Source organism: Eleutherodactylus coqui, unplaced genomic scaffold, assembly GCF_035609145.1.
Source record: "Eleutherodactylus coqui strain aEleCoq1 unplaced genomic scaffold, aEleCoq1.hap1 HAP1_SCAFFOLD_272, whole genome shotgun sequence".
NCBI lineage: Eukaryota > Metazoa > Chordata > Amphibia > Anura > Eleutherodactylidae > Eleutherodactylus > Eleutherodactylus coqui.
Window position 1 is genome coordinate 120,574 of NW_027102190.1, and position 9,427 is coordinate 130,000.

The window sequence follows — 9,427 nt, forward strand, 5'->3', positions numbered from 1 at the left end:
CCGCCCCCCTGGCCGGCGCCTGGAGCGTTTGGACTTTGTCGTTTTTTTTCCCCCAAGACTCGCCTCTGCCAACTGCCAAGGACTTCAGCAGGGGCTGCCACGGCTGTTCCCCGCCTCCTGGGGTTCATGCCCGGGCACACCGGAGGCTCAGGCAGGGTCTTGAGCAACTGCTGTTGGGTGCTCTCAGGGGGCCCCTCCACACCCCGAAGGCCGACCTCCAGGGGCTCCAGCCCGGCCCCAGGGGCAGCCAGCACCCCTTCGCCGTCAACACTCTCCCCCCGTTGGGACTTTGAAACTTTTCTGACCGTGCGAGCTTCATCGGACGGGAAGGGGGCGACCTGCGGGCTCTGCCCGGCCTCCCGGGGTCCCTGCCCGGGCCCCGTGGGAGGTACAGGCAGGGTTTCTCACCTACTACCCGTAGGCACTCTCAGGGGGCCCTCCGCGCCCTCAGGCCGCCCTCCCCGGGCTTCCCCCGGGTCCGCGGAGCAGCCCGCCACCCCTCGCCGCACTGTCTCTCGCCCCCCGTCGGGACTTTGAAACTTTTCCCCCCGTGCAAACCTCACCGGGGGGCAGAGGGAGAGACCTGCGGGCCGTGCCCGGCCTCCCGGGACTCCCTCCGGGCAGCGCGGGCGGCTCGGACGGGGTTTTCAGCGAGTGCTGGGGGGGGTGTCTTCGGGGGCCCCCCGCGGGCCCCCCGGGGCACCCGCGCGGGGTGGCCCCTGCTGCCAGGCACCCACTCCCTATCGACCATCCAGCCCCCCTACATACATCTGGCGGGGGTGCTTTTTTGAGTTCCCCCATTTTGGCAACTTGGCACCTCCTATGGGGAAACCGGCAAAATCATGCCGACCTCCTGGAACTCCGGCTCGGCCTGGAGCCGCCGGTTTGTCCCCTTCCCGGTTCTCAGGCATTTTCGGACTTTGTCATTTTTTCAGCACTCTGTCAATGCGGCCAGCGGGAGCTGCCGCGGTCTGTGCCCAGGCACCAGGCTCTCCAAACGGACGCCGGCGGAGGGTCAGGGGGTGTCTCGGCCAGATACTGAAAAACACTCAGGGGGTGCCCAGGCACCAGGCACTCCAAACGGACACCGTCGGAGGGTCAGGGGGTGTCTCAGCCAGATACTGAAAAACACTCAGGGGCGCCCGGAGGCTGCACAGGGCCACCCCAGGCCGCTCCCCCGGGCACCCGGGCGGCCATATTGGCGGCTGAGACCCCCTCTTCAGCGAACGCCAGGGGGCGCTCAGGGGCGCACGGGGGCTGCTCAACTCGCCCCAGGCCGGCCTCCCTGAGGCGGGCACATTAGCGGCTGAGACCCCCTCTCCACCAATGACCGGGGGACGCTCAGGGACACCCGGGGGCTGCTCCACTCGCCCCAGGCGGGCACATTAGCGGCCGAGACCCCCTCTCCACCAGAGACCGGGGGGCGCTCAGGGACACACGGGGGCTGCTCCACTCGCCCCAGGCCGGCCTCCCTGAGGCGGGCACATTAGCGGCTGAGACCCCCTCTCCACCAAAGACCGGGGGACGCTCAGGGACACACGGGGGCTGCTCCACTCGCCCCAGGCCGGCCTCTCTAGGTACCCAGGCGGGCACATTAGCGGCTGAGACCCCCTCTCGACCAAAGACCGGGGGACGCTCAGGGACACACGGGGGCTGCTCCACTCGCCCCAGGCCGGCCTCCCTGAGGCGGGCACATTAGCGGCTGAGACCCCCTCTCCACCAAAGACCGGGGGGCGCTCAGGGACACACGGGGGCTGCTCCACTCGCCCCAGGCCGGCCTCCCTGAGGCGGGCACATTAGCGGCTGAGACCCCCTCTTGACCAAAGACCGGGGGACGCTCAGGGACACACGGGGGCTGCTCCACTCACCCCAGGCCGGCCTCCCTAGGTACCCAGGCGGGCACATTAGCGGCTGAGACCCCCTCTTGAGCGAGCAACGGGGGGAACTCAGGGACACACGGGGGCTGCTCCACTCGCCCCAGGCCGGCCTCCCTGAGGCGGGCACATTAGCGGCTGAGACCCCCTCTCGACCAAAGACCGGGGGACGCTCAGGGACACACGGGGGCTGCTCCACTCGCCCCAGGCCGGCCTCTCTAGGTACCCAGGCGGGCACATTAGCGGCTGAGACCCCCTCTCGACCAAAGACCGGGGGGCGCTCAGGGACACACGGGGGCTGCTCCACTCGCCCCAGGCCGGACTCCCTGAGGCGGGCACATTAGCGGCTGAGACCCCCTCTCCACCAAAGACCGGGGGGCGCTCAGGGACACACGGGGGCTGCTCCACTCGCCCCAGGCCGGCCTCCCTGAGGCGGGCACATTAGCGGCTGAGACCCCCTCTCGAGCAAAGACCGGGGGACGCTCAGGGACACACGGGGGCTGCTCCACTCGCCCCAGGCCGGCCTCCCCAGGTACCCGGGCGGGCACATTAGCGGCTGAGACCCCCTCTCGACCAAAGACCGGGGGACGCTCAGGGACACACGGGGGCTGCTCCACTCGCCCCAGGCCGGCCTCCCTGAGGCGGGCACATTAGCGGCTGAGACCCCCTCTCCACCAGAGACCGGGGGGCACTCAGGGACACACGGGGGCTGCTCCACTCGCCCCAGGCCGGCCTCTCTAGGTACCCAGGTGGGCACATTAGCGGCTGAGACCCCCTCTCGACCAAAGACCGGGGGGCGCTCAGGGACACACGGGGGCTGCTCCACTCGCCCCAGGCCGGCCTCCCTGAGGCGGGCACATTAGCGGCTGAGACCCCCTCTCCACCAGAGACCGGGGGGCACTCAGGGACACACGGGGGCTGCTCCACTCGCCCCAGGCCGGCCTCTCTAGGTACCCAGGCGGGCACATTAGCGGCTGAGACCCCCTCTCGACCAAAGACCGGGGGACGCTCAGGGACACACGGGGGCTGCTCCACTCGCCCCAGGCCGGCCTCTCTAGGTACCCAGGCGGGCACATTAGCGGCTGAGACCCCCTCTCGACCAAAGACCGGGGGACGCTCAGGGACACACGGGGGCTGCTCCACTCGCCCCAGGCCGGCCTCCCTGAGGCGGGCACATTAGCGGCTGAGACCCCCTCTCGAGCAAAGACCGGGGGACGCTCAGGGACACACGGGGGCTGCTCCACTCGCCCCAGGCCGGCCTCCCCAGGTACCCGGGCGGGCACATTAGCGGCTGAGACCCCCTCTCGACCAAAGACCGGGGGACGCTCAGGGACACACGGGGGCTGCTCCACTCGCCCCAGGCCGGCCTCCCTGAGGCGGGCACATTAGCGGCTGAGACCCCCTCTTGACCAAAGACCGGGGGACGCTCAGGGACACACGGGGGCTGCTCCACTCACCCCAGGCCGGCCTCTCTAGGTACCCGGGCGGGCACATTAGCGGCTGAGACCCCCTCTTGAGCGAGCAAACGGGGGGAACTCAGGGACACACGGGGGCTGCTCCACTCGCCCCAGGCCGGCCTCCCTGAGGCGGGCACATTAGCGGCTGAGACCCCCTCTCGACCAAAGACCGGGGGACGCTCAGGGACACACGGGGGCTGCTCCACTCGCCCCAGGCCGGCCTCTCTAGGTACCCAGGCGGGCACATTAGCGGCTGAGACCCCCTCTCGACCAAAGACCGGGGGACGCTCAGGGACACACGGGGGCTGCTCCACTCGCCCCAGGCCGGCCTCCCTGGGTACCCGGGCGGGCACATTAGCGGCTGAGACCCCCTCTCGACCAAAGACCGGGGGACGCTCAGGGACACACGGGGGCTGCTCCACTCGCCCCAGGCCGGCCTCCCTGAGGCGGGCACATTAGCGGCTGAGACCCCCTCTCGACCAAAGACCGGGGGACGCTCAGGGACACACGGGGGCTGCTCCACTCGCCCCAGGCCGGCCCCCACTGGTACCCGGGCGGCCATATTGGCGGCTGAGACCCCCTCTTCAGCAAACGTCAGGGGACACTCAGGGACACACGGGGGCTGCTCCACTCGCCCCAGGCCGGCCTCCCTGAGGCGGGCACATTAGCGGCTGAGACCCCCTCTCCACCAGAGACCGGGGGACGCTCGGGGACACACGGGGGCTGCTCCACTCGCCCCAGGCCGGACTCCCTGAGGCGGGCACATTAGCGGCTGAGACCCCCTCTCCACCAAAGACCGGGGGGCACTCGGGGACACACGGGGGCTGCTCCACTCGCCCCAGGCCGGCCTCCCTAGGTACCCAGGCGGGCACATTAGCGGCTGAGACCCCCTCTTCAGCAAACGCCAGGGGACACTCAGGGACACACGGGGGCTGCTCCACTCGCCCCAGGCCGGCCTCCCTAGGTACCCGGGCGGGCACATTAGCGGCTGAGACCCCCTCTTCAGCAAACGCCAGGGGACGCTCAGGGACACACGGGGGCTGCTCCACTCGCCCCAGGCCGGCCTCCCTAGGTACCCGGGCGGGCACATTAGCGGCTGAGACCCCCTCTTCAGCAAACGCCAGGGGACGCTCAGGGACACACGGGGGCTGCTCCACTCGCCCCAGGCCGGCCTCCCTAGGTACCCGGGCGGGCACATTAGCGGCTGAGACCCCCTCTTCAGCAAACGCCAGGGGACGCTCAGGGACACACGGGGGCTGCTCCACTCGCCCCAGGCCGGCCTCCCTAGGTACCCGGGCGGGCACATTAGCGGCTGAGACCCCCTCTCGACCAAAGACCGGGGGACGCTCAGGGACACACGGGGGCCGCTCCACTCACCCCCAGGCCGACCTCCAGGGCCTCCCTCCCGGCCCCTGGAGCAGCCAGCGCCCCCTCGCCGTCAACACTCTCTCCCCGTTGGGACTTTGAAACTTTTCTGACCGTGCAAGCTTCATCGGACGGCAAAGCGGGCAAGCTGCGGTCCGTGCCCGGCCTCCTGGGCATCCTGCCCGGGCACATCGGAGGCTCAGCCAGGGTCTTGAGCCACTGCTGGCAGGTGCACTTTGGGGGCCCTCCGCAGCCGCCCCGGGCCACCCCTGCAGCCAGCACACTGCTGCCAACAGCCCGCCGCTCTCCGTCACCAGCCAGCCCCTCTGCACACATCTGCCGGGGGTGCTTTTTTTTGGAGAAATACTGTCACTTTGTCAAAGACCGCACACCGCTCGTTCCCTTATACCCCGACAAGGTGTTCGTGCTGACGTTTTGCGAGGCCTTATTTTACCGCCGTCGGCGCTATCAGGGGAAACGGGCCCGCTCCTTCCGCCCTCCTGGAACCCTGGCTCGGCCCGGAGCGACCAGGATTACCCTCATACCGGTTCTCGCCACCTGCATCGACACTCGGCTCTGCCCCGGCCGCCGCAGCTCTCGCCGGCCCGGCCGGGTCCGCACCCCTGGCCGGCACGCCTGGAGCGTTTGGACTTTGTCGTTTTTTTCTCCAAGAGTCGCCTCTGGCACATGCCATGGACTTCAGCAGGGGCTGCTCCCCGCCCCCTGGGTGTCCTGCCCGGGCACATCGGAGGCTCAGCCTGGGTCTTCAGCCCCTACTGGTAGGTGCACTCAGGGGGCCCTCCGCAGCCGCCCGGGGCCCACCCCTGCAGCCAGCACACGGCTGCCAGCAGCCACCACACAGCTGCCAACAGCCCGCTCTCCATCGCCCACCAGCCCATTGCATACATCTGCTGGGGGTGCTTTTTTGCCTCCCCCCGTTTTGGCCTATGGGGAAAAGCCAAGGGGGGAAACTCCAGAGTCATGCCGACCTCCTGGAACCCCAGCTCGGCCTGGAGCTACTGGTTTGCCCCCTTCCAGGTTCTCAGGACATGCATCGACACTCGGCTCAGCCCCGGCAGCCGCAGCACCCGCCGGCCCGGCCAGCCCGGTCCGCCACCCCTGGCCAGCGCCTGGAGCGTTTGGACTTTGTCGTTTTTTCTCAAAGACCCATCTCTGCCAACTGCCGTGGGCTTCAGCGGGGGCTGCTCCCCGCCTCCTGGGTGTCCTGCCCGGGCACATCGGAGGGTCAGCCTGGGTCTTGAGCTACTGCTGGTAGGTGCGCTTTGGGGGCCCTCGGCAGCCGCCCAGGCCCACCCCTGCAGCCAGCACACGGCTGCCAGCAGCCACCACACAGCTGCCAACAGCCCGCTCTCCGTCACCCTCCAGCCCCTTCTGCATACATCTGCCGGGGGTGCTTTTTTGACTTCCCCCCTTTTGGCCTATGGGGAAAAGCTAAGGGGAAAACCTCCAGAGTCAGGCCGACCTCCTGGAACTCCCACCCGGCCTGGAGCCACAGGTTTGTCCCCTTCCCGGTTCTCAGGACATGCATTGACACCCAGACCTTCCCCGGCAGCCGCAGCTCCCGCCGGCCCGGCCAGCCGGGTCCGCCCCCCTGGCCAGCGCCTGGAGCGTTTGGACTTTGTCGTTTTTTTCAAAGACTCATCTCTGCCAACTGCCGTGGGCTTCAGCGGGGGCTGCTCCCCGCCTCCTGGGTGTCCTGCCCGGGCACATCGGAGGCTCAGGCAATGTCTTGAGCCACCGCTGGCAGGTGCACTCAGGGGGCCCTCCGCAGCCGCCCAGGCCCACCCCTGCAGCCAGCACACGGCTGCCAGCAGCCACCACACAGCTGCCAACAGCCCGCTCTCCGTCACCCCCCAGCCCAACTCTGCATACATCTGGCGGGGGTGCTTTTTTGACTTCCCCCCTTTTGGCCTATGGGGAAAAGCCAGGGGGGAAACCTCCAGAGTCAGGCCGACCTCCTGGAACTCCAACCCGGCCTGGAGCCACAGGTTTGTCCCCTTCCCGGTTCTCAGGACAAGCATAGACACTCGGCTCAGCCCCGGCCGCCGCAGCCCCCGCCGGCCCGGCCAGCCCGGTCCGCACCCCTGGCCAGCGCCTGGAGCGTTTGGACTTTGTCGTTTTTTTCTCCAAGAGTCGCCTCTGGCACATGCCATGGACTTCAGCAGGGGCTGCTCCCCGCCCCCTGGGTGTCCTGCCCGGGCACATCGGAGGCTCAGCCTGGGTCTTCAGCCCCTACTGGTAGGTGCACTCAGGGGGCCCTCCGCAGCCGCCCGGGGCCCACCCCTGCAGCCAGCACACGGCTGCCAGCAGCCACCACACAGCTGCCAACAGCCCACTATCCATCACCCACCAGCCCCTCTGCATACATCTGCTGGTGGTGCTTTTTTGACTTCCCCCCTTTTGGCCTATGGGGAAATGCCAAGGGGAAAACCTCCAGAGTCATGCCGACCTCCTGGAACTCCAGCCCGGCCTCGAGCCACCGGTTTGTCCCCTTCCCGGTTCTCAGGACATGCATAGGCACTCGGCTCAGCCCCGGCAGCCGCAGCTCCCGCCGGCCAGGCCAGCCACGTCCGCCCCCCTGGCCGGCTCGCCTGGAGCGTTTGGACTTTGTCGTTTTTTTCTCCAAGACTCGCCTCTGCCAACTGCCAAGGACTTCAGCGGGGGCTGCTCCCCGCCTCCTGGGTGTCCTGCCCGGGCACATCGGAGGCTCAGCCTGGGTCATCAGCCCCTACTGGTAGGTGCACTCAGGGGGCCCTCCGCAGCCGCCCGGGGCCCACCCCTGCAGCCAGCACACGGCTGCCAGCAGCCACCACACAGCTGCCAACAGCCCGCTTTCCGTCACCCTCCAGCCCCTTCTGCATACATCTGCCGGGGGTGCTTTTTTGACTTCCCCCCTTTTGGCATATGGGGAAAAGCTAAGGGGAAAACCTCCAGAGTCAGGCCGACCTCCTGGAACTCCCACCCGGCCTGGAGACACAGGTGTGTCCCCTTCCCGGTTCTCACGACATGCATCGACACTCGGCTCAGCCCCGGCAGCCGCAGCTCCCGCCGGCCCGGCCAGCCCGGTCCGCCACCCTGCCCGGCGCCTGGAGCGTTTGGACTTTGTCGTTTTTTCTCCAAGGCTCGCCTCTGCCAACTGCCCTGGGCTTCAGCGGGGGCTGCTCCCCGCCTCCTGGGGGTCCTGCCCGGGCACATCGGAGTCTCAGGCAATGTCTTGAGCCACCGCTGGTAGCTGCACTCAGGGGGCCCTCCGCAGCCGCCCAGGCCCACCCCTGCAGCCAGCACACGGCTGCCAGCAGCCACCACGCAGCTGCCAACAGCCCGCTCTCCGTCACCCCCCAGCCCCTCCTGCATACATCTGCCGGGGGTGCTTTTTTGACTTCCCCCCTTTTGGCCTATGGGGAAATGCTAAGGGGAAAACCTCCAGAGTCAGGCCGACCTCCTGGAACTCCAACCCGGCCTGGAGCCACCGGTTTGTCCCCTTCCCGGTTCTCACGACATGCATTGACACTCGGCTCAGCCCCGGCCGCCGCAGCCCCCGCCGGCCCGGCCAGCCCGGTCCGCACCCCTGGCCGGCACGCCTGGAGCGTTTGGACTTTGTCGTTTTTTTCAAAGACTCATCTCTGCCAACTGCCGTGGGCTTCAGCGGGGGCTGCTCCCCGCCTCCCGGGTGTCCTGCCCGGGCACATCGGAGGCTCAGGCAATGTCTTGAGCCACCGCTGGTAGCTGCGCTTTGGGGGCCCTCGGCAGCCGCCCAGGCCCACCCCTGCAGCCAGCACACGGCTGCCAGCAGCCACCACACAGCTGCCAACAGCCCGCTCTCCGTCACCCCCCAGCCCCTCCTGCATACATCTGCTGGGGGTGCTTTTTTGACTTCCCCCCTTTTGGCCTATGGGGAAATGCTAAGGGGAAAACCTCCAGAGTCAGGCCGACCTCCTGGAACTCCAACCCGGCCTGGAGCCACAGGTCTGTCCCCATCCCGGTTCTCAGGACATGCATAGACAGTCGGCTCAGCCCCAGCAGCCGCAGCCCCCTCCGGCCCGGCCAGCCCGGTCCGCACCCCTGGCCAGCGCCTGGAGCGTTTGGACTTTGTCATTTTTTTCAAAGACTCATCTCTGCCAACTGCCGTGGGCTTCAGCGGGGGTGTCTGCTCCCCGCCTCCTGGGTGTCCTGCCCGGGCACATCGGAGGGTCAGCCTGGGTCTTGAGCCCCTACTGGTAGGTGCACTCTGAAGGCGCCCTCCGCAGCCGCCCAGGCCCACCCCTGCAGCCACCACACAGCTGCCAACAGCCCGCTCCCCGTCAACCCCCAGCCCCTCCGCATACATCTGCTGGGGGTGCTTTTTTGACTTCCCCCGTTTTGGCCTATGGGGAAATGCTAAGGGGAAAACCTCCAGAGTCAGGCCGACCTCCTGGAACTCCAACCCGGCCTCGAGCCACCGGTTTGTCCCCTTCCCGGTTCTCACGACATGCATCGACACTCGGCTCAGCCCCGGCAGCCGCAGCCCCCGCCGGCCCGGCCAGCCGGGGTCAACCGCCCTGGCCGGCGCCGGAGCGTTTGGACTTTGTCATTTTTTCTCCAAGACTCGATTCTGGCACATGCCATGGACTTCAGCGGGGGCTGTTCCCCGCCTCCCGGGTGTCCTGCCCGGGCACATCGGAGGCTCAGGCAATGTCTTCAACCACCGCTGGCAGGTGCACTCAGGGGGCC